This window comes from Equus asinus, chromosome 23 (assembly GCF_041296235.1).
Source record: "Equus asinus isolate D_3611 breed Donkey chromosome 23, EquAss-T2T_v2, whole genome shotgun sequence".
Classification (NCBI taxonomy): Eukaryota; Metazoa; Chordata; class Mammalia; order Perissodactyla; family Equidae; genus Equus; species Equus asinus.
In genome coordinates this window covers 12,658,921-12,685,306 of record NC_091812.1, presented here as the reverse complement: position 1 = coordinate 12,685,306, position 26,386 = coordinate 12,658,921, and the positions used below count along the sequence as shown (strand labels likewise).

At 38.4% G+C, this 26,386-nt stretch overlaps 2 protein-coding genes and 1 pseudogene across 5 annotated transcripts in view; 1 reads left to right on the top strand and 2 right to left on the bottom strand.

Moving 5' to 3' along the window:
* LOC106822500 (regulator of DNA class I crossover intermediates 1) overlaps window positions 1–26,182 on the top strand; it is a 154,702-nt gene extending 128,520 nt beyond the window's left edge. For 3 of the 4 annotated variants that reach the window (XM_070495422.1, XM_070495420.1, XM_070495417.1), the window contains one exon: window positions 795–24,046. The gene's annotated coding sequence lies outside the window, so the exon portion shown is untranslated. Of the gene's footprint in view, window positions 1–794; window positions 24,299–24,690 lie in introns of those variants that run through there. The other variant, XM_070495416.1, reaches the window with a different exon arrangement.
* The window catches only part of LOC123276152 (uncharacterized), a 104,329-nt gene that overhangs the window by 24,716 nt on the left and 53,227 nt on the right, over window positions 1–26,386 (bottom strand). The window lies entirely within an intron of this gene.
* Window positions 20,853–21,362, bottom strand: LOC139041662 (mitochondrial import inner membrane translocase subunit Tim17-A pseudogene; annotated as a pseudogene).

The following is a 26,386-nucleotide window of genomic DNA, read 5'->3' as shown; positions in this document are numbered from 1 at the left end:
AATTTTATCTATTCAATCCTAATCATTGACAAACCTATAGAATTTGCCCTCTTCGCAAAAGAGTTGATAAAAGATCTAGGATTTTGGACAAGGGAAGGGAGGTTTACTACGGTTTGTGTGACACATCTGCTGATCTTCTACTGGGTTTACTGCCTGTGCTTTCCTTGCCAGTTCATGACTGAGAAGTGTGAGTGAAGCAGCACTTCATCTCAGTTCCTGATGTGGTACTGTCATTTCTTTGAACAAGATCATTAAGCTATCACCTCAAAACAAAATGGATACCCCTAAGGGTTAACTTGAATCATTCTCTATCTATAGAAATTTATGATCTGATTACACAGTTATAGTCTGAGGGTGGTGGTGGAGAGGTACCTAGAAAAGGATAGAGTGTCCCTCCAGGCAAGGACACCTTCATTCTTCTCTGAGGAGAAATGAACACAATGCCAACCAGTCAGAACTAGGATGATGTAAATGTACAAGCAACTCAAGCCATGAGAAATTCCAACTTTCGGCATCCCATCCAAAGCAACCAGGAAAAGTGACTGTTACAAACTTGACCCCTTACTGCTCACACACGTTAAGTTCTGTTCAATAGCATAATTCCTATATGAACTAACATGAACTAAATTTATGTCAAGGGTGGCACCATAGCATTTAAACTCTAACATGTCTGTTGTTAAATAATTTTGGCAAAGTATGGCTCCCTAGCTTGCAGTGTGCAGACCATGCTGAAGATCTTGGCCTTGGATGATTTTCTATTGTCTAGCCTTTTTTCCCATTTTTATGTTTTACAGTTTTCCTGCAGAGGACTGTCACATGAAAACAAGGTGGAAAAAAGTCATCTATTATCTTTTGTTAATTACCATTATTTTCTGGTAAAAGAAAACCTTTAGAATTATTGAGACAATTAAATCATAGATATGGGTAAATTTCAAAAGCATTAGAAATCTGGAGCTAAAGGCTGTTTTTTTAAATGAATTAATAAAGTTTTATTTATATATAAATCGCTGTACCTAAACCACTTACCAATATGTTGGCTAGCTTGTTATATACCCTAAGTGTGGGAAATAGATGGACAGAATATGAGTGGGCAAGCAAATGAAAATAATAATACTTAAAGCCGTAGGAGATACAGTAATATTGGCATAGTCTTTAATTCTGGTAAGAATTTAAATTGGTATAATTTCCTCTTGGAATGAAATCTGGCAATTTTTACATAAGAATATTCATACCCAAACATTCATGACCCAAAGTCTTGTTTCTAAAATTTATCCTTAAGAAATAATTTAAATGGGAAATACTTCCACTCTAGTTTTATTTATCACAAGCTTAACATAGATAAATAATTAGAAACAATAAAGATATACTACAATGCAGGGTAGTTAAGTCAATTAAGGTACAACAAATGAATAGAATAAAGCAGCCACTAAAATAATAATTATAAAGTAAGCTGGGCCAAACCACAAAGGTTGGTCTGGGTTTGAAGACCGGTCAAAATGTCTTAGACTCAACTTAGGTTACTTTCATTTTGGTACCAAACTGGCAAATAGTACAACAGATGTATGCACAATCAACAACACGTAAGTGGACTTGGTCCTCGGTTTCCTCTCCGGTTCCTCCCACACTTGTGCCTGAAGTTCTGTGGTCAATGTAGAGTGAAGAATCTGCCAGGTCAGAGGAGCCCTGAACTCTGCCTTGGCGAGAGTCCACATTAGCAGTGGAGCTTCCACCCCATTTCCGAATAAGAAAAATTTTCCACGGTATTACTCTATAAGAAAACACCTCATCATTCTTTTTCCTACTATGTCATCACACCTACAGCAAGCTTGGTCATGGTCTACTTCATGAAGATTGTCTGGAAACATGGAAAAGGCCTGGAAGTTGGCAGTGCAGGAGATACCAAACTATAAAACATTCTCTAGGATATAAGGTTGTACGGATACGAGAAAAATGGAAACATGGAAAATAGGAGGGAAAAGGAAATCTATTGAGATGATTATTTTTACTTTTGAATTTATAGTTGTGATAACATCACTTTGACAAGATGGGAGAAACTTTAGTGACTCACAAACAACTAATCTTGGGCCTCTTCTTCCATTTCTTTTTGTGTCGCCCTAAAATTTTTCCCCTTGTAAAGGTAGGCATTAAATTTATTAGCCATTCGCATGCTTCCACTGGCACTGAAAGGGAGGGAAATCTTGCCTTTGAAGTGCATTACCTTCTCCATCATGCTGTTTCTTGATATCGCCCCAAAGTCCTCAAAGCACTGGTCTCCATATTTATACTCCATAGTCACTATACTGCTTCCCGTCCTACAGGGCCTGCCTTTGCCCACAGCTCCAGGGTTCCCCACGAGCAAGTGGCAATGCTTTGCCCCACAAACTGCCTGCCTGGCTGCAACTATGTTTCACACGAAGGCCGTCAACACCCGTGCTATAGAGAGAGTGGATGCTTTATACCAGAGAATGACTTGACAGTTTATATTCTCTCTCTCAGAAGTCAGAATAGGAAATATCTGAAGAGGATAGAGCCATACAGAAGGGGAAAGACTCAGAGAGAGAAGAGAGTAAGCAGAGGTCGGAAGAAGGGTCAGGTAATTGACAGTGACAGAGGAAGTGCAGAAGAGGGAGGCCAAGAGCAGCCTGCTGCCAGTCCGATGGACAGTATTCCCGACCTCCATGAGGCAGCGCTGAGCGGAAGCTGAGACTTTGCTTTCTTTCCTATTTTTTTCCCCTTACTTTTCTATGTAACTTTACCATGAAACTTCTGTTAACAGAGAAAATCAAGGGTGTCTCTGTTCCTCTCAATGTGAAAAGTTCTAACAAAATAATAGCTAAGTTCTTAGAGCACCGATCCTGATTCTGAAACTATAAAATCCCACAGGTTCTCAAAAAAGTGTATCACAATCACCATACAGCTCCATTCCTGCGCCAAGATTTTTTCAAACACTGAAAATACAGTATAAAAAATTAAAGTAACTTTCCCCGTGTAGTCACTGTGGGAGGGGCTACCCTGATCCCAACTATGCTGTACTACAGTGGTCATATCTTCTGGAATTCCTTTTTGAATCATATTCAGAATCTGCTGCTTTGTCACTCAAGAAAACCAACCTTATCTTTTCACTTTCTACTTTGGGCTCTCTTCCTCTCCTTCCCTTTTCCTTTTGTTTCTTGCCATCATGAGCCAATCATATGAGGAGCTGTGTTAAGTACTGGGTGAAATGAGTGACTGAACCAAATGGAGTAGAGGTGGGGAAACAGTATAATTGAAATAATAGCAGCAAACACAGGATAATAAGTTCATTTGTGTGTTATGGCTCTAGCGCCATAAGAAATAAGATGGATGTTGCTGAAGGGGGTTGTGTTGCAGCCACACTGCTCCATCATTGGTATTTCAGTTGATAGCCACTTGCTGTGATATCCTAAATGATGCCCCATATCTGGCACAATGTATACATTTGTGAAATCACTGAGTAAATAAATGAATGAAGGAAAGGCTTAATGGCTTCAATAGAGTCTATTTTGCTGGTTACTACTAATTTACTAATTTAATAACTTTAATCATTAAAAACAATTTTTTCAAATAAAAATAACACTACAGTAAATGAAATTAATAATATAATTTATAATGGGACCAAAGTTATTTCTTTGGAACAGGGTTATGATTGGCCCTCATGTGACTGTGCTGTGACAAGGATCTCGTGATGGTAAACCATTGTTTGCATCAAGATAGCCTACAGCAATAAATCAGCCACATTCATTCCCATGCACCTGCAAATAAACATGAGTGACGGATACTGTGCAGGCACTCTTGCCTCTCAAGTTCCCTCTCAAGTTCCAAATCAGATACCTGAGCTTTTTCCACACTTACGGGTTCCCTCTGCTGCCTGACTTCTTTTATTCCCCTGCAATACTTGGGGACCTTTCTCCAGTGAGGACACAACACCTCTATCTTCCCTCTTCCCTCCCCAGGCTTCAGAGGCCAGTTCTTAACACATCTTACAGATAACCAATGCTCAATAAATGTTTTTAAAATAAAACAATAGAAATACTTGTACAATTCCCATTAAGATCTGACACAAATTTCTCCACTATATATTGTAAGCATTAGAGAAGACGTGTATTTGTTGTCAAAAGTTTTTAAATTCTAAGAAATTTATCTCTACTTAATTTAAAAACTTACTGCCTGTGGCAGTATGGGAAAGACACATTTCCTTACCAGACGCATTGTGAAATCCATCTGTATCATCTCAAGCTTTAAGAATTTCAAGCCACGCCAGAACTCTGATTTAATTTTCTTTCCACCGCAAGAGTGCCTGCACAGTATCCGTCACTCATGTTTATTTGCAGGTGCATGGGAATGAATGTGGCTGATTTATTGCTGTAGGCTATCTTGATGCAAACAATGGTATAATTTGTTTCTTGGATTCTTTTCAATCCATTCTACAGCTGCCTTCCATCAAGTGTGAGTTCTATAGCTTCTTTAGGAAAGCTGTGCTCCCAACAGAAATGTCCTTGAGTAGCTGTAAATCTTCACGTGATGAAATTGACTAATATTTGTATAAAGTTTTACCATACACAAAACACCTGAATATACATTGACACATTTAATTCTCATAATAATCCAAAGCAATAGCATCGTTATTCCCATTCTGCATACGGGACAAGTCTTTTTAAATTACAGCGACTTTCCTAAGATTATGTAGCAGCGGTAACACTGAAACCCAGACTTCTCTGTTTCCTTCTCCTTCAACATAATCATCCTAGCAGTTCATATGTATATGAAAACTTCCTTTTCTTGAGGTTTCTTACTTTTTATGGAATTTAAATGGAAAAAGCACTGAGATGAAAACTCTGCTTGAAATCTCCCCTAAGTCAGTGTTGTTCTTTAAAGTCAGTAGTAAAGTCAGTCAGTAAAATTCTAACCAAAATGAGTAGAATAAAACGCTTCTCAAAGAGCATTAGGAATTAAAACAAGCAGCATCTTGGCCTCTGTGTCTTTATATTCTCTTTTGACTCAGTATCCATTTTGCCCCAAAGCACAAAACAATAATTAGAAAAGAAAGGATACTTATATGAGCTGGAAGTTAAAATATCATGTAACAATCTCGATAACTAGATAATTCATTTGAGCGCAGTGGTGCCAAAAGTATGAATGGATGACAAAGAGAATAGTCATTCTGATGCAATAAGATGGCAGTGTTAAGCAGTCTTTAAATAATACATATTCTAAAACACAGAGCTACATCATGAGTTTGATACAGTCACCTCAGTAAGGAATTAAACATGAAAAAATGTTTCCTCTGAAGTTGCTTAGAAGATGAAAATACATATGGAATGTCTTACTGATTACTTAAAAAAGAAATTGTGCCATTATTTATTGATGTTAGAATTTTATAAATGATGAGGAGATAGAAAGTCATTATCATAAAAGTATAAACTGTAAGGCAGTTTCACATTATCTCAAATTTCTGCTAAAGTGAAAATGTAATAGCTTCACAAATTAAGCATTTTCACTACAAACTGCCTTTTTTCTCACCTCCTGATTTATACAGAAACTTCTGAAACACCTTACTGGTTATCAGCAATGAAACAAAACTATGAAACAGACAAGATGTGTCTCAGTCCTTCCAAATCAAAGATGGTTTCTCTTTGGGTGAATGTATAGCTTTACAGGTCCATTAAAATCTACTCCAACCTTCCTTCTACTCTATTCCTGGTACTGAGCAAAGCAAATTATGTCACACCTACCATGGCACTCCTCTTCCTAGAAACAGCCCTGGCTTCACATGGGTGGGGGGCTGGGGAGGAGAGGCCCCTGCATGGTCTGCCTCCTCCTCCAGCCTTACCTAGTACCTCCTCCACCTCACTCACTACCATCACCCTGTGTCTCAGAGGCCAGCGCAGTGGCAGGCACACAGCTGGGGCCCAATAAATATTTGTTAAATGAATCATTTTTACCATTTGACAATGTAACAATAAAACATTGCCTCACAATTTTGAAATTTGTTTATTTCCAAAACAATTTTATGTAAGGAGAGAATGAATTAGTAATGTAATGAGTCCTTTATTCTTTGTATGAATTTTTATATATTTTGAAAGTTTACAATAGGTAAACTTACATATATTTTAACTCCAAGTAATTACTGCTTTGATTAATTATTTCAACAAATAAATGTCTTGTATTCTAGGCACAAGAATAAGCATTAGAGAAGGTGAATTTAAATATTCATTTATCCTATCATTCAACAATCATTTACTACAAGCTAAGTGTCACTTTAAATTGTTAGATACACAGCCAAAATCTATTGGCAGGTGAGATGGGAGTTTTTATATTTCCCAACACACACACACACACACACACACACACACACAAGCACTATAGAAGAGATATTAGTGGAAATCTGTGGTTTTTTTCTTTAGAAAGAGAGAAAAGGGTCTTGTAGCAATGGACAAAAGTGGATGGGTGGCTTGTGTAGGACCCTGACATAGCCTGAAGGAGGGGACTTGACACATTTGCCTGTATTGGTAGAGCTGTCTAGGAGAGCAGCTCTAAAGCCTGGTAATGAGGAATATTCTGAGCAAGTGAATAAGCAATGGGCAATCTTAGATTATGGATGTCTCGTGAATATATGAACTGGGAACTACTCAAGGTCTGGGCTCTCTCTTGGATCCTAAATGGACTTGTACACTGTGGGTTTACGGTAACCACCGTCATGAAACTATGCCTAGAAATAAGGCCAACATATTAGGAGATAGAGAGTCTTAGAGGAAAAGCACATATTCTACAACTTAAGAAAGGCTTGCTATACTTTTATTATGAAGTAAAGGGCAGTCTCCTATTGAGAATATTTTGTGTTTATCTTGGGTAGAAGTTTTCCCAAAAGGGTCCCTGGGGCTGATAGTATGTCTCAAAGTTCTATCCCATAAGGAAAAGGGGGGTCCCCAAGCGTCTGAAATGCACATTCTAAGCAGACACTAGCATATACAGAACACAAAATTCAGAGATGGGTCTTCAGGGACTGTTAGATCAGTCTGGCTGCCCTAACCACAAGAGAGAAAACTCAGAGTCAGAAAATTTTAGGAGTTGGGGAAACTTCAGACACAGAATATTAAATCTGGGCTCAACCTTGGTGAGTGAATCATTCTTTGTGTTTCTGTACCCTGTGTGGAGCGTGGGAGATAGCTCAAGGGGTTAAATACTTTATCTAAATCCTCTCTCCTGTAACAGGTACAAAGACTATTTTCCCTGGAAGAAAGTGCTGATCAAATTTAAGATTTCAGCAAATGGCCTACTTTGAGCTCTTTTTTTGTCCCATTTGCCTTTGTTCTTGGTGTAGTGCCTATAAGAGCTTCAACATTTTTATATGAATCAAATCATAGTCACAATTAAGTTTTCTGTAAATGTTTTTTTCCTTAAAAAAATTAAAATTGGAGCCCTGTAATGTAGTAAAACAATGTAATCAACCTAGATGTTAAGGTAAGCCTCTGATCCATATATCAGAAGTGACTCAACTGGTTGAAAGCGACAGAGGAAGTGGAGATGGAGTTGGGTATATGGCCAGTTTGTACAGAGGTTAACAGCACAAGCTTTGTAGTGGAACAGACTTTGGTTTGAATTCTGGCTTAACTGCTTACTAGCTTCCACTAATGACCTTAAGGTAGTTATTTAACCTACCTGAGGTTCACTATCTTCATTTAAAAATGCTTAGCATGGGGGCCGGCCCAGTGGTGCAGCAGTTAAGTGTGCACATTCCACTTTGGCGGCCTGGGGTTCACCGGTTTGAATTCTGGGTGTGGACATGGCACCAGTTGGCAAGCCATGCTGTGGCAGGCGTCCCACATATAAAATAGAGGAAGATGGGCATGGATGTTAGCTCAGGGCCAGTCTTCCTCAGCAAAAAGAGGAGGATTGGCAGATGTTAGCTCAGGGCTAGTCTTGCTGAAAAATTAAAAAAGAATGCTTAGCATGAAATTATTATTACAAAAACAACAGCAGTTATTGTTGCTATTAATAAAAATGCATGTATTCTGAAGGCCTGGGCCCCAAAGACAAAAAGGAATATTTTTTCTTCTATAAAGTTCTATACATTACAACATTCCCTTGTAGATATGATCTGTTTCCTAAAGGAGAAGGAAATAACATCATCTGGGTTCCTAGGACATTATTTTTTCCTTCAGCTCATTTTATTTATTTATCCCAGTCACAATCTTTTTGTTAATCTTTTTGTAACATTTTGGTATACTTCCTTGGCTTTCTCTTTAGTCCTTATTGAAACAAGTTTTCTCTTCATGCAATCATGAATAAACTTATTCTTATTTTTATTCAGTAATGTAAACACTGTCTTTTAAAACATTATGATAGGGGCTGGCCCCATGGCCGAGTGGTTAAGTTCATGTGCTCTGCTTCAGCAGCCCAGGGTTTCGCTGGTTTGGATCCTGGGCGCGGTCATGGCACCACTCATCAAGCCATGCTGAGGGGGCATCCCACATGCCACAACTAGAAGGACCCACAACTAAAAATATACAACTATGTTCTGGGAGGCTTTGGGGAGAAAAAGGAAAAATAAAATCTTTTTAAAAAAAACCCAAAACATGATACATTTTAGGGTGAAAATGAATAAATAGCAAGAGACAAGAGAAGGTGGCCTGTGAATAAATAAATAAATGATGATGCAAAGTTAATGGAAACACTCAGGAGCCTCAGCTTATGATTCCTCATAATCTAAAAATCCAAAGGGCAAATACACCATGTTTATTGATGATAAACTGCTATTTGTTAGACATGAACCCTTCCAGGGAGGAGGGGTATTATCATTTACTAAATGCACAGTTCAAGTTTTACTGGTACTAAGATAACACATGTGATGCCGTTAATTCCATCATAGAAATGTGACCCAAGTATGAGAATGTATCCTAAGAACAATTACATAGTAATAAAAATAATACTCTGTTTTTTTTGGTAAAGATTGGCATCTGAGCTAACAAGTGCTGCTGATCTTCATTTTTTTTCCCTGCTTTTTTCTCCCCAAATCCCCCCAGCACATAGTTGTGTATTTCTAGTTGTAGGTCCTTCTAGGTGTGGCATGTGGGACGCCGCCTCAACGTGGCCTGACGAGTGGTACCATGTCCGCGCCCAGAATCTGAACCAGTGAAACCCTGGGCCGCGGGAAGTGGAGCGCGCGAACTTAACCACTTGGCCACGGGGCTGACCCCAAATAATACTCTATTAAACATACTTGCTGCTGTATATATACAAAAAGTATTCCACTTCTAGGAGATTTATGCACATTGAAATGACTAATCATGACTCTCTACATGTGCAAAAGAATTAGGAACCATCTAAAACTTCCCTAAAAATACTCGAACTTGCCTGTTTAGGTCTCTAGTGATATAATCCTGCTTATATCTTTGATAAGCACAATTAACAGAATGCTGACTCTATTAGAAAGTAGCTCAACGCTCAAAGCTGCCCTGCACCCTCAATTTCCAAACTCCAACCACTTATCCACATGGATCCCATCATCATGAAATAAAGATTTTGGTGTACTTAGAGTTATTTTCCCATACATATTTAACAATCTAGTTTTTGTGTGTGTGTGCAAATAAAATTAGGTTCATATTATAGTTGTCTTACAGCCTGTGTTAATTTGTTAAAATTTATCATACAAAGAGTTTTAGAAAATATTTATGTACACTTTAAAGAACAATAAGATAATCACCGATTTACTCACCAACCAGGTTAAGAATGACATCATTATCAGACTTTAGAAGCTGTCTGCGGGCCACTTCCTGATTGTATCCCCTCCCTTGGCCCCACAGATAATCACCATCGTTAATTTTGTGTTAATTATGCCCTTGTCTTTCTCTATTATGATACTATTTATACACATACTCCTAAAAAATCAGTAGCTTGATTGTGCCTGATTTTGAATTTAATATAATGGAATATTGTATGCTTTCTTTTCTGACTTGCTTCATTCTTTAATGTGCTTTTGGGATTCATTCACAGTGATGCCTTAGCTGTAGTTCATTTTCAGCTGAAAAAGGTATATACTTTGTATATACTTGTATGAATATACCAGTTTAGCCATTCGTTTCCAGTTTCTAAAAATTACATATAATGCTGCTATGAACAAATTTTTAACATGTCTCCTGGTGCATGTATAGAAGAGTTCCTCTATTAAATATAGGGAAGTGGAAGTGTTGGATGGTAGGTATGTGCAGTCAGCTTTACAGACAACACAAACTGTGTCCTAAGTAGCGGTACCAGTTTAGATTCTCAGCACCAGTGGGCGGGAGAGGACTGTGCACTGCAGCCTAGCCAGTTTTTTTTTTTAAATATCTGCTAATCTGGTAGATAAAGATGGTACTCTATTATAGTTTAAATCAGCACTTTCTTGATTAAGAGTGTGAGCCCCTTTTTCATATATTTATCGGCCATTTGAGTATCTGCTTTTATGTGAGACATATATAATTAAAAATTTTCTAGCAGCCACATTAAAAAAGTGAAAGGAAACAAATGAAATCAATTTTAGTCATGTTTTTCAATTTAACTGAAAATATTTTGATTTCAACATGTTTTCAATATAAAAATTCTTAAGAAGATATTGTACGTTCTTTTTTTTTGGTACTAAGTCTTTGAAATATGGTGTGTATTTTACATTTACAGTACATCTCAATTGAGACAAGCCACATTTCAAGTGCTCAAAGCCACAGTGGCTTGTGGCTATCCTACTGGGCAGCGCAATTTAGATACTAAGCCTTTGCCAGGTAGATTTACTGTAAATATCTTCTATCAGTGTGGGGCTTCTTTTTTAACTTCTTTATCTTTTCATGAATCAAAATTATGAAATTTAGCTTGTCAAATATATTTATAATTTCCTTTATGGTCTGCATTTTCTTTAACTGGTTTAAAAAAACCCTTCACTTTCCTTGGGTCATAAAGATATACAACTATATTGTCTATTAAAAGTTTTGCAGTTGGCAAATAACATGGTTATGTATGTAGAAAATCCAAAGGAATCAACAACAAAAAAAGTTACTAAAATAAGTGAATTTAGCAAGGTTGCCTTTTTTGAGATCAGTATATGAAAATATATTGTATTTCTACATACTAAAACAAACCGCCGGCAATTAAGAAAAATTCCATTAACAAATAGCAACAAAAATATAAAATATTTAGGAATAAATTTGACAGAAGATGTGCAAGATCTGTACACTAAAAACTACAAAACATTGCAGAGAAATATTAGACTAAATAATGCAGAGATATACCGTGTTTATGGGTTTATTGCTAAAGATATCAATTTTTCCCAAATTGATCTGTAGAGTCAACACAAACCCAATCAAAATCCCAGTAGGCTTTTGGTAATTGACAAGCTAATTCTAAAATTCATAGGGAATTGAAAGGACCTAAACAGCCAAGACAACTTTGCCTCCGTCTTAGCATCCCACTGGGGGTTCGTGTACAGTCCTTAGAGATGACTGCTGCATGTACACCCTCTCAGAACCTTTCTGATGTGAAGCCAACCAAACTATCTTCTGCGTGGACTAGCTGGTCCTGACTTCTGGGATGGACTCTGCCGTGGGTGGAGGGGGCTGGGGCTGCTGCTTCTGGATATTCCTGACAGAAACCCAGTCTTGGCTCTGAACAATCCTCCAAAGGTTGTTCATTCACCTGCTCTGCCTCTTGGTAGGAATCCCTCTCATTAAATGTATCCCCCTTAGCCACAGGTGATCCCTTCCAAGACCCCCAGTGGATGCCTGAAACCGTGGATAGTACCAAGCCCTATATATACTGTTTCTTCCTGTACATGCATACCTATGATAAAGTTTAATTTATAAATTAGGCACAGAAAGAGGTTAACAACAATAACTAATAATAAAATAGAACAATTATAACAATATACTGGTAATAGAAGTTACTGTAGATCTTAGCAACCTCAGCATATGATTTTTTTTCTTTCCTTATTAAGTCGAGAACTTTCACCTTTTCACTTAGAGGAAGCACTTTATGGCTTCTCTTTGGCATATCCAAATTGCCGGCATCGCCACTCTTGCGTTTTGGGACCATTATGAAGTAAAGTAAGGGTTACTTGAACACAAGCACTGTGATACCACGACAGTTGTTCTGATAACCAAGACAATTACTAAGTGACTATCAGGCAGGTAGTGTACACAGAATGGATAGGCTAGACAAAGGGATGATTCATGTCCTGGACAGGATGGAGCAGGGTGGTGTGAGATTTTATCACGTTACTCAGAACAGCACACGCTTTAAAACTTATGAATTGTTTATTTCTAGAATTTTCCATTTAATATTTTTGGATCACAGTTGATTGCAGGTAACTGAAACCATGGAAACTGAAACCATTTTGGACCACAGTTGATCACAGGTAACTGAAACCATGGATGAGGGGGGGACTACTGTAATTTCTTAGGGTCATTCAGCTAAGCAGCAACATACTTTCAAAACAAATGATCTCAGAACATTATCTCAGAACAGAAGCAAAAAGAAACTTTAACCCTAAAATCGACCCCCATTCTAATAACTTTCCTTTTATCTCAATGGGCCCATTCAGGTTGGCAGGTATAGGACTCTTGTGTGCTTTGTTCAAGAGGAGGGACTGTGGAGAACCGTAAACATTTTCTGCTCTGAACTTACACCTACTGCCTTGTTCTCTGGTACTGAGAAACTAACCCACTCCCTCTAAATTCCTCCTTTGAGCCAACAGCTCCTAGAAAAGGAGGTGATGGCCTGCAACAGCCAAACTGCAAGGAAAAAACTCATTTCTGCAAGATTGCAACACCTGTCTGACCAACACCCACCAACCCTGCAGCTGGCGCTTGGCCACTTTTGTCTCTTTTCCTCTGTAAAATCCTCTCTTCATTTTCAGAGAGAGACTTCCTTTGAGTATGCTCTCTGTTGCAACTACTTGAAGAAAGTACCTTTTCTGTTGCATTGTGAGATTCAGAGAACTTTTGAGCAACTGACAGAATTTTACTCTCATTCTTGAAAGATATTTTCACTGGGTATAGAATTATAAATTGATGTGTATTTTCTCTCAGCATATTGAGGATATAATTCAATTCTCTTCTGGATTCTGTTGAGAAATAAGCTGTAGGTCTAATTGCTCTTGCCTTGAAGATGATTTCTTCTTCCACCCTTTTAAACTGCTTCTATGATTTTCTCCCTCTCTTTGTTGTTACGCAGTTTCACACCAATGTGTTTAGGGTGGATATCGTCTTACTTATGCTGCTTGGGACGCTTAGGGCTTCTTAAAGCTGTGGATTCAAATATTCTAGAATATTTTCAGTTATCAGATCTTCAAATACTGCCTCTTCCCCATTCCCTCTATTTTCTCCTTATAGAACTCTGATTTGAAGTATACCAAACTTCTTATCCTAACCTCTCTTATATCCTGATCTCTCATATTCTTTGTCTTTGTGTTTCTTTAGACTTTGTTCAGGATAACATGCTCATATCTGTCCTCCAGTACATTAACTGTAAGTCAAATCTGCTGATAAATCTATAGAACCAAATTTTAAACTTAATTTATCATATATTTCTTTTCTAGAATTTGATAATTATTTAAAAAATCTGCTACTCCTTGCTTGCATTTTCAAAATCCTCTTTTATTTTTAAAATATATCAACCACGGTTATTCTATATTTGTCTAACAAACCCCACACCTGAAATCTCTGCAGGGCCATTACTGCTATCTTGTGTTTTATTGACTTGATTTTTGTTCATGGTGCCCTAGTACCTTTGTATTTTTTGTGATTTGGACTGTGAACTGCTCGTTTTCCTGGAATTTTAGACACCCAGGGGCTGCTGTAGAACTGGAACCACTTTAGAAAAAGTCTTCAGCTGGAGATTTTTACGGACATAGGTGGCATGAATTCAGGCTGAAGCCCATGTAAGGGCTGACTTCTGGTTTTAAATTCCTGGGGTAGGGCATTTCCCCTCTGTCCATGCAAGGGTTGTGAAAGGAAAGTTTCCTTGTTGTCCTTTTTTGCACTGGAACATTTTTCTCTTTAATAACAGCTTTACTGAAATATAATTCTCATGCCATAAAATTCATCATTTTAAAGTATATAATTCAGTGATTTTTAGTACATTCACAGAGTTGTGCAACCACTACCACTATCTAATTTTAGAACATTTTCATCACTCCAAAAAGAAACTCCATCCCCGTTAGCAGTCACTTCCCAGTCCTTCCTTCCCCTAGCCCCTGACAACCACTAATCCACTTTCTGTGTCTATGGATTTGCTTATTATGGACACTTTATAGAAATGGAATCATATTGTATGTGGCCTTTTAAAAGTGGCTTCTTTCACTTAAGATAATATTTAAAGGTTATGTATGGCCACTTTCATATTTCATTCACTCTCACAATTCAGGGTATAGCCCTTGACGTCCTAACTTTACCTGAGTGTGACCTTGTGATTAAGTTTTGGCCATTAGAATGTGAGCAGAAATAAGGTATTTCACTTCTAGGTCATTTTCTTAAAGGAAAGCTGCTTGCCTTCTTTTTCCTTTTTCCCCATTTCCATAGTCTGGCACAAGGTCTTGGTGATGGTGAGTTGGCTGAAACTACGTAAAGAGTATAGTCTTCAAATTAACAGAGAAAGAGAGTGGAGACCTAGCTCCCTGATCATCTTCTGGTGCACAGCCACAGGGTTAGTACCTCTGAAATACTGAAATTTATTGAAATAAACTTCTCTGTTGAGGTTGGTCTTTCAGTTATAACAGTTTAGCCTGTGTGCTAACATAATGAGAACACAGTGTCATTTATTTTGTCATTTGCCTACTGATTATTATTCCAATATTTTTAATAATACTATTGCTGCCATGAACATATATATCTTCGACTTCCTCTCCAATTATCTCCTTATAACACAATTCTAGAAGTAGGGTTGCTCGTTACCTATAATGTGTGGACATTATTAAGCCTCTTGACACATGTCTACAAATTTCCATTTAGAAAGATGTCTTGTTTTACTCTCAACATCAGTGCAGAAGAGTGCTTTGTTTGCTCACTTAAAAAAACTTAAAAAATAATAACCTAAAAAGTGCTATTTGGTAACCTGCCTAGGGGAAATAATAGTAAGTAATGAATAGTGAAAACTATTCATTTTATTATTTGTATAAGTTCTGATGCCAACAAAACAACAACACACATCTCTTCTAGTGACTTAAAGTAAGCATCCCTAAGCCTTTCAACTGGGAAACAATGGTAAAAATTGTATTATGTTTGCAATATAATTATCTTTAAATACATTGAAAATGCTAACATTTTCAGCATACGCTGAACTTATTTTGGATTTCTGACTTGCATTTCCTGAGCTATATTTATAATGTTATTTTCCCATTTCAGCTCAATATTTTCTCATTTATATTGTGGTTCTGTAGCAGAAAATGGTTTTCTCTTTTCATAAGCAACAGCAATTGTGAAAAATATTGTAAGTGGTGATTCGACACAAAACGAGGAGCTACTCCAATAACCCATCTCTTCTAAAGTAGCTAAATATTTCAGTGGGTTTCACAAAGATGATGAAGACAACAGCAACCCTAATTTTTGTTGTCTCATGTTGGTAGCTTTTATTCTGTAAGAATGATAAATACCATCAGATAATCTAATCATGGTCCAAGATACAAGTGTGCTTTAAAATAGAAGTTAATGAATACATGTTATAGGCCAGTTACAGTAAACACAGATATACACAAACACTGAAAACCAGTCATGAGTCAACCTACACATCCCATCCATATGAATATAAAAGCTATCGTTTTCATTAAAATCTACCTCAAACATGATTTTTATTCAGAGCTGTGGGAGGCAGCCTGCAGGATGTCCCTCAATGATCCCACCTCATGCTACTCATGCCCTTGTGTAGCTCCCACTGAATAACCTATGTAACTATTATTGTGGAATGATGGAGCATGACTTCTGAAGCTAGTTAATAAAAGCTATTATGACTTCTGCCTGCCTCTCCCACATCACTCACTCTGGAAACCAGCTGCCATGTCATGAGGACACTCAAGCAGCTTAATAGGGAGCTCCACAGGAAGAGAAAATACAGCCTGACTGACAACCAGCATTGACTGGCCAGCTGCAGTCAAGCCTTCAAATGACAGCAATCTCTGAGTGACACTGAACCAGAACGTCTCAGCTAAGTTGTTTCTGGATTCCTGATCCATAGAAACTGTATGGCACAATAAGTGTTTATTGTTTGAAGCTGCAAAGGTTTAGGGTTCTTTGTTACATAACCTGAAGAAGAAACTGAAAACAAAAGGTGACACCTTAATAGTAAATTAAAATCTATATTCCCAAGCAACTTTTGATTCATCAAAAATTTATAACATCCCTATCATATATAAGAAGAGTCCTTTAACTTCTAACTGTAAAGCTGGTGCTTCTCTCCTGCGTAGACCCTCCAGCCTTCTGTGTTCAGCCTCCTTGCAAGGCACATACATACACCTCCCAGGACCCCCCACCCCAGGCTAGCGCGAAGGCAGAGGAGAGACTCACGAGATACATCAGCTCCATTCTGGGCTTTCCTGAGCTCTCAGTACATTTCCCATAACACCTCTGTATAACCATAAAAACCTCTCATACTCCTTTAGCACTAAATGAAGCTTAAAATACTTTATAAATGGTCCCCAAAATAAATCAGGGTAATGAAACAAAGGTACTGCCTGTCTTCAAATTATATGCAATCGCAACATCCCTACTCCCCATTCCCACCTCAGGAAAGGCACAACCACCTGGAGAATTGCAATGATGTTTTTAAATTTCAAAATTAACTTTAATTTCAAAATTCAAGAAAATTAATGTTCTTTAATTTTGAACATTAGCACCCCCACGGTACACTTTTATAGGGACTGATCCAGAGTCATCTCTAAAATTACAGTAAAAATAAGCTTCACTTCCACTGCCGCTGGCAGAGTAAACCAAAGAAAGGAAACAAGTATGACAGCTCAAAAAAAATCTGAAGTTTAGCTAGCAGCTGGGTCAAAAAGATTGGAAAAATCAAGGCTACAAATTGGTCTGTACAACTAATAGCAATTCAAAAGGTGGAAAATGCATCTCAGTGAAATGCAGCAACTGAGTGATTTTAAAGTAAGGCCTATTATACAAAAACATGCTCAGAGACCAAGACAGATAATATCTTCACAGCACTCAAGTCTGACAACTGAGGCGGGTTGGTTGAATCATGAGTTCACATGACTCAGAAAGAAACTTGGTAGAACTTTCAGCTCATTGGTCCAGAGAGAATCAAATTTATAACAGCATAATTTGTAAACTGTCAGAATCCTTAGAGTATGAATTTGTTCCCAATGTGCAGTGGAGCAGCTGATACATACAAAATACATAATGAAGATTGATGCCCAGCTTTTTCTGTGGTTCCATGAAAAACAGATCCTTGCTGAGAAAACTTATATACAGTATTTATTGTAATATTTAGTTGGACCTATTCCAATCTTCTTAGGACATGACAAAAATCAGGGCAACTCTAAAACTGCCATTGAGCTTCCCTACCCAGGCATCCATCTTCAAATCCTTGGCATTTTTGCAGAAAGGTAGTTGGTACTGACATGCTTTGAATGAAATTTGTAAACAGAAGAAATATTCGTGGCTAAAATCTCTTCTGGGAATGGTATAAATTGGAATGCAAAGTATGCTGAGTAAGATTTCGCAGGGCTATTTCCAAGGGGGGCAGGCTTGGAAGAACTGGGGCTGCCATGGGTAGCAGAGTCAGAAACAAACAGAGAAGCTCCCCCAGAGATGATGACAATCTACTTGAGAGGGCCAACTTGGTGGCCTAGCCTAATTTCCCCTGGCACAGAGGTAAGATTCAAAATTGGTAATAGTCCATTTTAAGATTATTTAAAAGGCAGCTGAAGGAAAAGATTACTAGAGCAGAAAAATTCACCAAAGGTACCAGTGCTGGGAGCAAGAGGATTTAATTGGGAGTCAGCTGACTTATTTTCTTGTCCCAGCTCAGCCATTAATTAATTGGTCTTGTAAGCTTTAGCAAATCATTTAAAATGTCTGGGATTTGGTTTCCTCATCTGTATAATGAGAGGACAGGACAAGAATCTAGGACTTACTAGTTTGTACAAAATCAATATTGTGTTGAGGAAGATTCTCAGGCTGCTTGGAAACCCATTAGGAAAGGAGACAGTAATCAATTAGTAATGTCTGCCAGGACAAGGTGTGGTGGAAGAATGGCTGGAGAAGTGCACAGCCATTAGACTCAATCATCTTTAAGGGCACTTACCACTAGAACATTCTATCATTTATTCATTGAACACAACTAGCCAGAAGCCCCATTGATAGGTTATTTCAACAAAACTACACCTTTAGGAAATATAAAGAGCTGAGTAACAAACAGAAAGAAAATTCTTTATTGTTAAAGCCCGTTAATTCAAAGAGGTAACAATGACTGTATCAAAGCAATGGATGTTCAATTAAAAAAATAAATAAACAATTTAAAAAGATGGTAAGTACTAGGTTACACAGATACACAGATAAAACTCCAAGATCATGATCAGAAGATGGCTTTGCATTTCACAGGCCTGAGGCAATATTAACTGTCACAGGTATAAGAGCTGTCATAGGTATAATAGCAAGTACTTCATTAAAGCCCCTATACTTGGCCTGTTACATCCTTGTAAAATTCTAAACAGCTAGAGCAGCATTTTAAAACTGATGTAAGCTTTACATCGTAAATTTGAAAAGAAAATGCAATAAGAAATAGAGCGGGCAATGGACTGCCACATTTTTAATCAGTAGCATTGCCGCTGTTACTAATCTATTTCTCAAGTGCTATCAGTTAACAAAAGCTTAGTTAAAAATGTAGATTAATCAAACAACAAATCAGAAATGATTTAAAGTAATTTTAGGCCAGAGAATTTACACATTCATAAAAAATACTTTAAAGTACTTTTTGATGAAGTTGTAAAAAATAGAAGTATAGGGAAACCACACTGAAATGAATTCAAATGCATTTCTTTATGAGACTTAGCACTAAGTTATCTGACCATAGTGGATGGCCTGTCCTTGGATCAAGGGTATGTGAAACCCAGTGGCAAGAGAATATGTTAATGATAAATATCAATATCACTGACTTTTTCAAGGTAATAAAACCTGCTTAAGTCCATATGATAGTTTGAGCTTTACTTGAACACTGAGAATAAAATAAAATTGGTATTCAAAAAAATAAGCAAAATCTGTCTTCATAAATTCTTGGAAACCTAGATTACGCTAATATATTTTTTCTAATAAACATCACCAAATATCATTTTGTAATAGAATGAACAAAACTATAAACATTTAAGGTCTTTTTTTTCTTTTGGTCCCAGAATCCATCTTTAAGCATCTGAATGGGAAGAATATTTTTCTTACTTCCAAGCTAATCTTTTAAAACTGTGATTTGGGGTTTACTTTTAAATCTATTAAATACATATGTTGTTTGAGATTTTCTGGCTCTAGGGATAGTGTTAAGTTATTCTGACATATCTTTGGCCTTAAAATAGGTTGCTATTTGTAACACTGGAAATAATGGACTAAATTATTTACCCATTGAAACAAAATATTTTTTGAGCCAGGTACCATTCTAGGTGCTAGAGCAGTGAACAATACAGAAGTTTCTGTCTGCACAGTTTATATTCTAGCAGTTGAAGATAGCTAGTAAATAAGGAAGCAAATAAATAATTTCAGGTAGTGGTAGTTGACATGAAGAAAAAAATTCCAGAGTGATAAGACAGAGAAAAATTAAGTGGAATCAGGCATTTGACTAGCTACTCAGGGAAAGGAGAGCCAGCTTCATGAGGATGTGACACGTATGACTGCACAGAACCCCACACTTAGAAGAGCTGACACATGGTTTAATGCTCTGCTGTCACTTCCTGAAACTTTTAATAAGAGGCCTTGCACATTCCTTTTACACTGAGCCCTATGTAGCCAGGTCTTGCAGAGAAGTACGATTGTGTTTTTTTTTTTAAAAACATTTTATTCAAGCACCCAGTAAACATCAAACCTCCAGTGCTCCCCCACCCTCTGTGAATTCTTCTCATGTAGACATGGGTCTACCGGAAGGAAGTTGTGTCTGCTGACGGCTCCGATGGTGAAGAATGAAGACACAGTGGCCTCAAAGGTACAGAGAGTTTTGTATCTGACATCCTTAAAACCAAGACACAGGGTATTTTACTTCCAAAGTGAAGAGTGCGTGTTCCGCCCTAGCTGTCAATCCAGAAAGTATGCACCACGGAAGGATCCATGTGGACTCGGGACAGTTCTTCTCATACACGATCTCCCTTGAGTGAGGGGGGAGTCTAACTACAAAATGTGCCATTTTCAAAGCACTCATTTAAAGCATTATTATTATTATTTCAAAGCATTATTTAAAGTGTGTGAGGATGAAAAGTAGAACTCTGCAACTTATCTTAAAAGAAAGCGCAAGTTCCAGGAGTTTTTGTTGTCTGACTAACAGAACATGCAAATTCAGGCAGTGAGGTCCTCAAGGAATGACATGCATCTTTCCCTGTTGTCTGCCCTGTGGTCCTGTATCTCCTAAGCACTTATTATATTTCCTTTAAAGATATAAGACACTTACTTTGCTTACAAATGCAATCCAAGTGTGAATAAATAAATGTATTATCTCTTAACACCCCCCTTCCATGTTCCTTTAAATAGAAAAATGTGCTAAATGTCCCTTCATATCCTGTTGGGCGACAGCTGTCCCAGCTATGGTTTTAAAAATAGACTGTAACTCGATCTTCTGAAATCCTTTCTTGAACTGCAGCTCAATTCTGTTGAAGAAGTCCTGGGAAAGAAGTCCTATTGATATTGTTGGTAGTCTCCAAAAGGTGAGGACGGTAATTGGGCTGAAGGCAACTGGGAGGGGTTTTCAGCAAACTGAGGACCATTGGGAAATTGTGCAGAGGCAAATCTTGTCAACAAGATACCAGCTCCTTCAGTTAAAGCTAGGAGAATGCCACCCATCGCGGCTGACCCGACCATGGCCACTGGTCCATTTCTCCTGGCCAGGATGGCTCCTGTTAAGGCACCACTTGTGATGGAGTTCCAGGGGGTCTTCCTTCCCTCTGACCTGAACCATACTGGAGTCAATCATGGAAAGCTCCCCAAACTGCAAAGCTCCCTCCCAGCTGCGGAGCCCTGGTTTTAGCAGCTGTCAAACTCGTGTGCAGTCTGTGGTTTACTCCCACTGGAGAATTGCAAAAGCCTTTGATTTCTTGAAAGATACCACCACCTATCGTAAAGGCCCCCTCCCCCCCCACAGTCATCCACAATTTGCCAGGGGCATGGCTCCCATGCATACTCCTCCATCTTGGCTCCGGCAGCCGAGAAGTAAGGTCTGAATGACAAAAAGGGGCTAGATCTATGCGACAACAGTGGAAGGACATTCTTTGGGAGGGAACAGCGATATCCTGTTGCTGCAAAACAGCAGGGTTTCTCAATCTTGACATATTTGAGAAACAGAAAGAAGACTAAGTCGATTGATGCATGGAAGTAAGAGAAATGCAGTGGTAGCAGATGAGGCCAGAGAAGTACTTAAGGGCCAGTTCATATAGTCTTGTAGGAGACTGGATTTTTATGTACGCACAAGGATAGTGTACCTGATGATAAGGTGTATGAAAAGAAAAATCCACCCACTGGCAGAGAGACATGAGAAGACGTGTCTGTTTTGGTGTAAACTGAGGTTGAAACACTATATATTATGTGCTTGTGTGTGTGTATGTCTTGTGAATATATATGCACACATATATATATATAACTATATATATTTAACTATCTTGAGCATTTATATCCATAGGCCAAATATCATATCCGATTGAGGTTTCTTAGTGTACGATGAATAATCTAGGAATGTCCAATTAGGGGCGTTAACACAAAAATATGTCCTAGGACAGTTAACCTAGTAGAAGGGCAACTCAACCAGTGTGGAGTTAACCAAGATCATTACATATGAAAAGAGGGCTCACTGTCGTTATCTTCAATGGGCCCCCTGGGATACTAGGAAGACAGAAATTTCTAAATTTATTTGTAATAACGTTTGGAAAAGAGGAGGAATGTACAGCCACCCCACGGGCCCCCACCTAAAGTACAGGGCACAGGGCAACCACTCTAGGTGCCCTTTTACGGGGCCAGCCTGCAGGCTGGTGACAGTCCTGCAGTATCTAACAGAAGCAAATGCAAAAACATCTTTGGAACGACAAGCTCTTAACTCAGGCTATACAGGGCTGCCACAGATAAAACTGTGCTGAAAATGAACTTACGTTACAATTACACAGAACACATAAGGAAACAGTCTACTGTGATCAATTGCCAGTAGATGATAACAGCAGACAACAACAAATAGAATCAGAGTTGCAAAAACTTTAGACTGTCAAACTATCACCTAGAAGCAAAAAATTAAGCATGACTCAATGATTTAAATATCTAAAATACGCAAAAATAAAACACTATAAAAATATTCAGATTTGAAAAAGAATCAAATATAACATCAAAAAATATATATAGTCATAGAAAAAAACCCTTCATAGATGTGCTAATCAGCAGATTAGACCTCGTGAAGAAACTTAGAGAACTGGAGGAAGGATCTGAGAAAATTCCCCAGAACATGACACTAAGAAAGATGACGTAAGAGACAGAGAGGGCAGAGGTCAACAGGCACGTCACTGGAATGCCAGAAAGACAGAAGCCGGAGAGCTTGAGGAGGGACAATATTAGAAGACACAGTGTCTGGGAGTTTTTCATAACTGATGAAAAACAACACTCTCCATATTTAGAAAGAACATTTACTCCTTAGCAGGATAAATAAAATTAAATTTGCATCTAGGGATGTCACTGTGAAACTACAGAATCCTAAAGAAAAGGACCAGAACTTAAAGCATCCAAAGACGGCAAAGACCACTTCAAAAGGAAAGAACCCCCATGGTGGCAGACCGTTCAGAAGACCCTGGAATAATACTTTGAAAGTACGGGGACAAAAGAAGCGTCAGTCTAGATTTCTATGTCTAGGTTACCATGATTTAAGAGTGACAGAAAAATAAAGTAAATTTTCAGATAAAGCTTGGGAGACTCTACTACGAATACTCTTGCAGAAAAGCTTCTAAGGATACAGAATATGTATATTTCTTCTTACATATTCGTATATCTATGAACATGAGCTCAGAAAATAGAAAAAGATGAAACAAGAAATTATGAACAAAAAACTAGTGTGAATGTGCATAAATGTAAACAAGCTGTGACTTGAAGAGACAGCTGGTTAGAATGGTGGGAAAAAACACCATATATGCTCTTGAGAAGACACATAATCATATGGATGCAGACAGTTGCAATATTTATGAAGAAAAAAGATATAACAAACAAATATTAACAAAAAGAAAACTGGTGAAACTACACAATAGTAGACATAATGGATTTTAAGGCAAAGATAGTTATTAAGGATTAAGGGTACTTAATAATAAAGGGTTCATTTCATCACAAAAATATAATAGTTCTAATCTTGTAAATGCCTGATTGAATATACTTCAAGCTATGGAAGGCAACACTGCAGGATGTCAAAGAAAAACTGACAACTTCATAATCATAATGATAGAGTTTAACATTCATTCTCAGAAACTGTAAGATTAATAATAATAATAACCTGTCAAAACCAATTTATTTACCAAACTAATGTAACGCTTATTAAATAGCTTTAGTATTCCCTGATTCCTCTGCTCTCAGCTTATTCTGCCACTTGTGGTAATGCAAGATAAAATAAAGGTGATACAGATTGGGTAATTAACTAATTTACCCAAGAAATATTTACTACAGGACCTCGAGGCTCCAGGCACTGTTCTAGTCTATGGTGTCACAGCACTAACAGAAAAGGTCACTGCTCTCCTGGAGCTTACATTCTAGATGGGCACACAGAAAACTAACAGATAACCATATAAAACATTAAATGTGTATATTTAGACATTAAATGTCAACATAGTAATATAAATACTAAAAAGAAAATTAAAGCAGAGTGAGTAGTGCAGGAGTTGGGTGCATAGTTTGCTACCTTACAGGGCTCTCAACTAAGCACCCGATGCTCAGGTGATGAGGGAGCAGAGAAGCAAGAGGGTGCTCCCTGCAGGTCTCTGAAGGGACAGCTGTCCAGGCAGGTAGGAAAGCCAAAGAGGGAAGCCGGCTCCGCCTCTGCAAGAACAGCCAAAACTGAGGCTGCAGTGGAGGGAGCGAGGGAGACAGCGTTGGGAGGGCAGCTCAGAGAGGTGTGTGTCGGGGTGCTCAGAGGGTGCAGCACTTTCTAGGGTGCGGTTTTTATTCTCAGTGACGTGGGAAGCCATTGCAGAGTGAATGGAAGAGCAGTGTGGTCTGGCTTCCAGTTGTAAAGGGTCACTGTGGCTGTTTTGTGGAGAACACGGTGGTGGGGAGGGTGCGGGGGCCAGGGCTGAAGCAGGGAGCCGGGCAGGAGGCTTCCGTAGTAATCCAGGGGCAAGACAACAGTGGCCGAGACCAGGACGCAAGCAGGAGAAGGGACAGGAGGAGAGGGATTCTGGGTCTATCGTGAAGATGGACAAAGAATGAGTCTTTCCAGGCAGCAGCAGCCACCATGTTATACTCTCTCAGGTTCTTAATGCCTCGGATTTGTTTTTCTTTTCAGCCTCTCCACTCCCATAGGCTATTGGGTCTGAAACAACTGTATTTAAAAACTGATCAACTGCAACATGCTTTTAAAAAAAAAGCTTTGAAGAAGTTGTAAATACCGCTGAGAGCTCTCTTTGAAAATCCATTCCGCATAAATAACCTGCTCATTAAAAGGCAAAGGGAATGAAGGGCGTTGGGGGGTGGCACCTCCTCAGTAACTCAGGCACCGAGGAAACTGGATCTGAGCGGGCAAGTCAGAGGCAAGGTCTTAGACAAATGGCAGAGAAAGAGGAGTTTCCTGGCCCTTTCTCCACTGTTTGCTGAACGGAAAAAGGAAAGATAGCTGAATGGTTGTTTTGGAGACACAGGCAGACAGCAGAAAGCTGTGCACAGAATCTGCCTAGTTCCACAGGTAACTGGACAAACCAGCAAGAGACAATTAAAGTCTAGTGTATTCATTAAACACTTGCCTCAGTAATAGCAGCTTTCCTGCGATTTTTACAGCCTTCTTTCTGATGCTGACTGCTGTATGAGAAAGCTTACAGTGACAAAATCTTAGCTACGGCAGAAGAGAGGATTTAAAAATCACAAAACCAATCAGTAGATGAATGTATAATACAGTTTCACAAGGGCTCCTGAGAATGAGAGTTCACGAACTAAAAATTAAGAAAAAGACTGCTGACAAATTTACATTTCAGAATTGACTCGTCTGATCTTGCCTGGAACCTCTGAAGCTGAAAAATTAGACCAAAAGCTCTCAGTCTGCTTGCAAAGGGAATGAAGAACCAAACCTTTGCCCAACAAATTGTAAGGCGCTCTTAAGGTGAATATCTAACTGACGGGCGGTGCCCGAGGAATCGCCCTTTTCCACGATAAAATGGTGTTCTGTCCCTTTCTCCTAAATGCTACTGGATGCATTTTCCCCTGGACTCTAATTAGAAGCTACGCAGGATGCTGACTGCATTTATCATTACCTGCAAACTATAAAATGTCCATCAAAAGTCAGGTTCTCAGTTGTGAGCAAATCTAACCCAAGATAGACCTCGGTGCTACATAAGTGAAACTCCACTGTACTTGAAAAGATAGAACTTCCTCAAGCAAACGTCCTTATGGTTAAACAGACTCAGGAAAAAGATCTGAAAGTACTTCAGACAGTATACAAAGAGGTAAGTAATATTGCAAAATTTGAGAATTCTCTAAAGTGCTTAAATTTTGGGGGGAAACATAATTTAGTTGTTAGAAGTTTTGTCATGTAATGATGAAATCAAGCTATTTGAAAATAACTTTCTAGAAGTTAAAACTGCAAACAACCCAGATGGCCTTCAATGGGTGAACAGTTAAACAAACAATGGTACATCCAGTACCACGCAATACTAGTCAGCAGTAAAAAGGAACAAACTATTGTTACGTCACCATGAATCTCCAGGGAATTATGCTGAGAAAAAAGCCAATCCCCAAAGGTTACACACTGTACAATCCATTTATTAAACATTCTTGAAATGATGAAATTATTGAAATGGAAAAGATATTAGTGGCTGTCAGCGGTTGAGGACAGGGGTGGAGAGGTTTGGGGGGAGGGGAGCAGGAGGAAAGTGGGTGTGGTTATAACAGAGCAATACCAGGGATCCTTGTGGTGATGGCATTGTATCTTGACTGTGCTGGTGGATACAAACCTACACGTGTGACAGCACACACACGTGTGATAGAACACA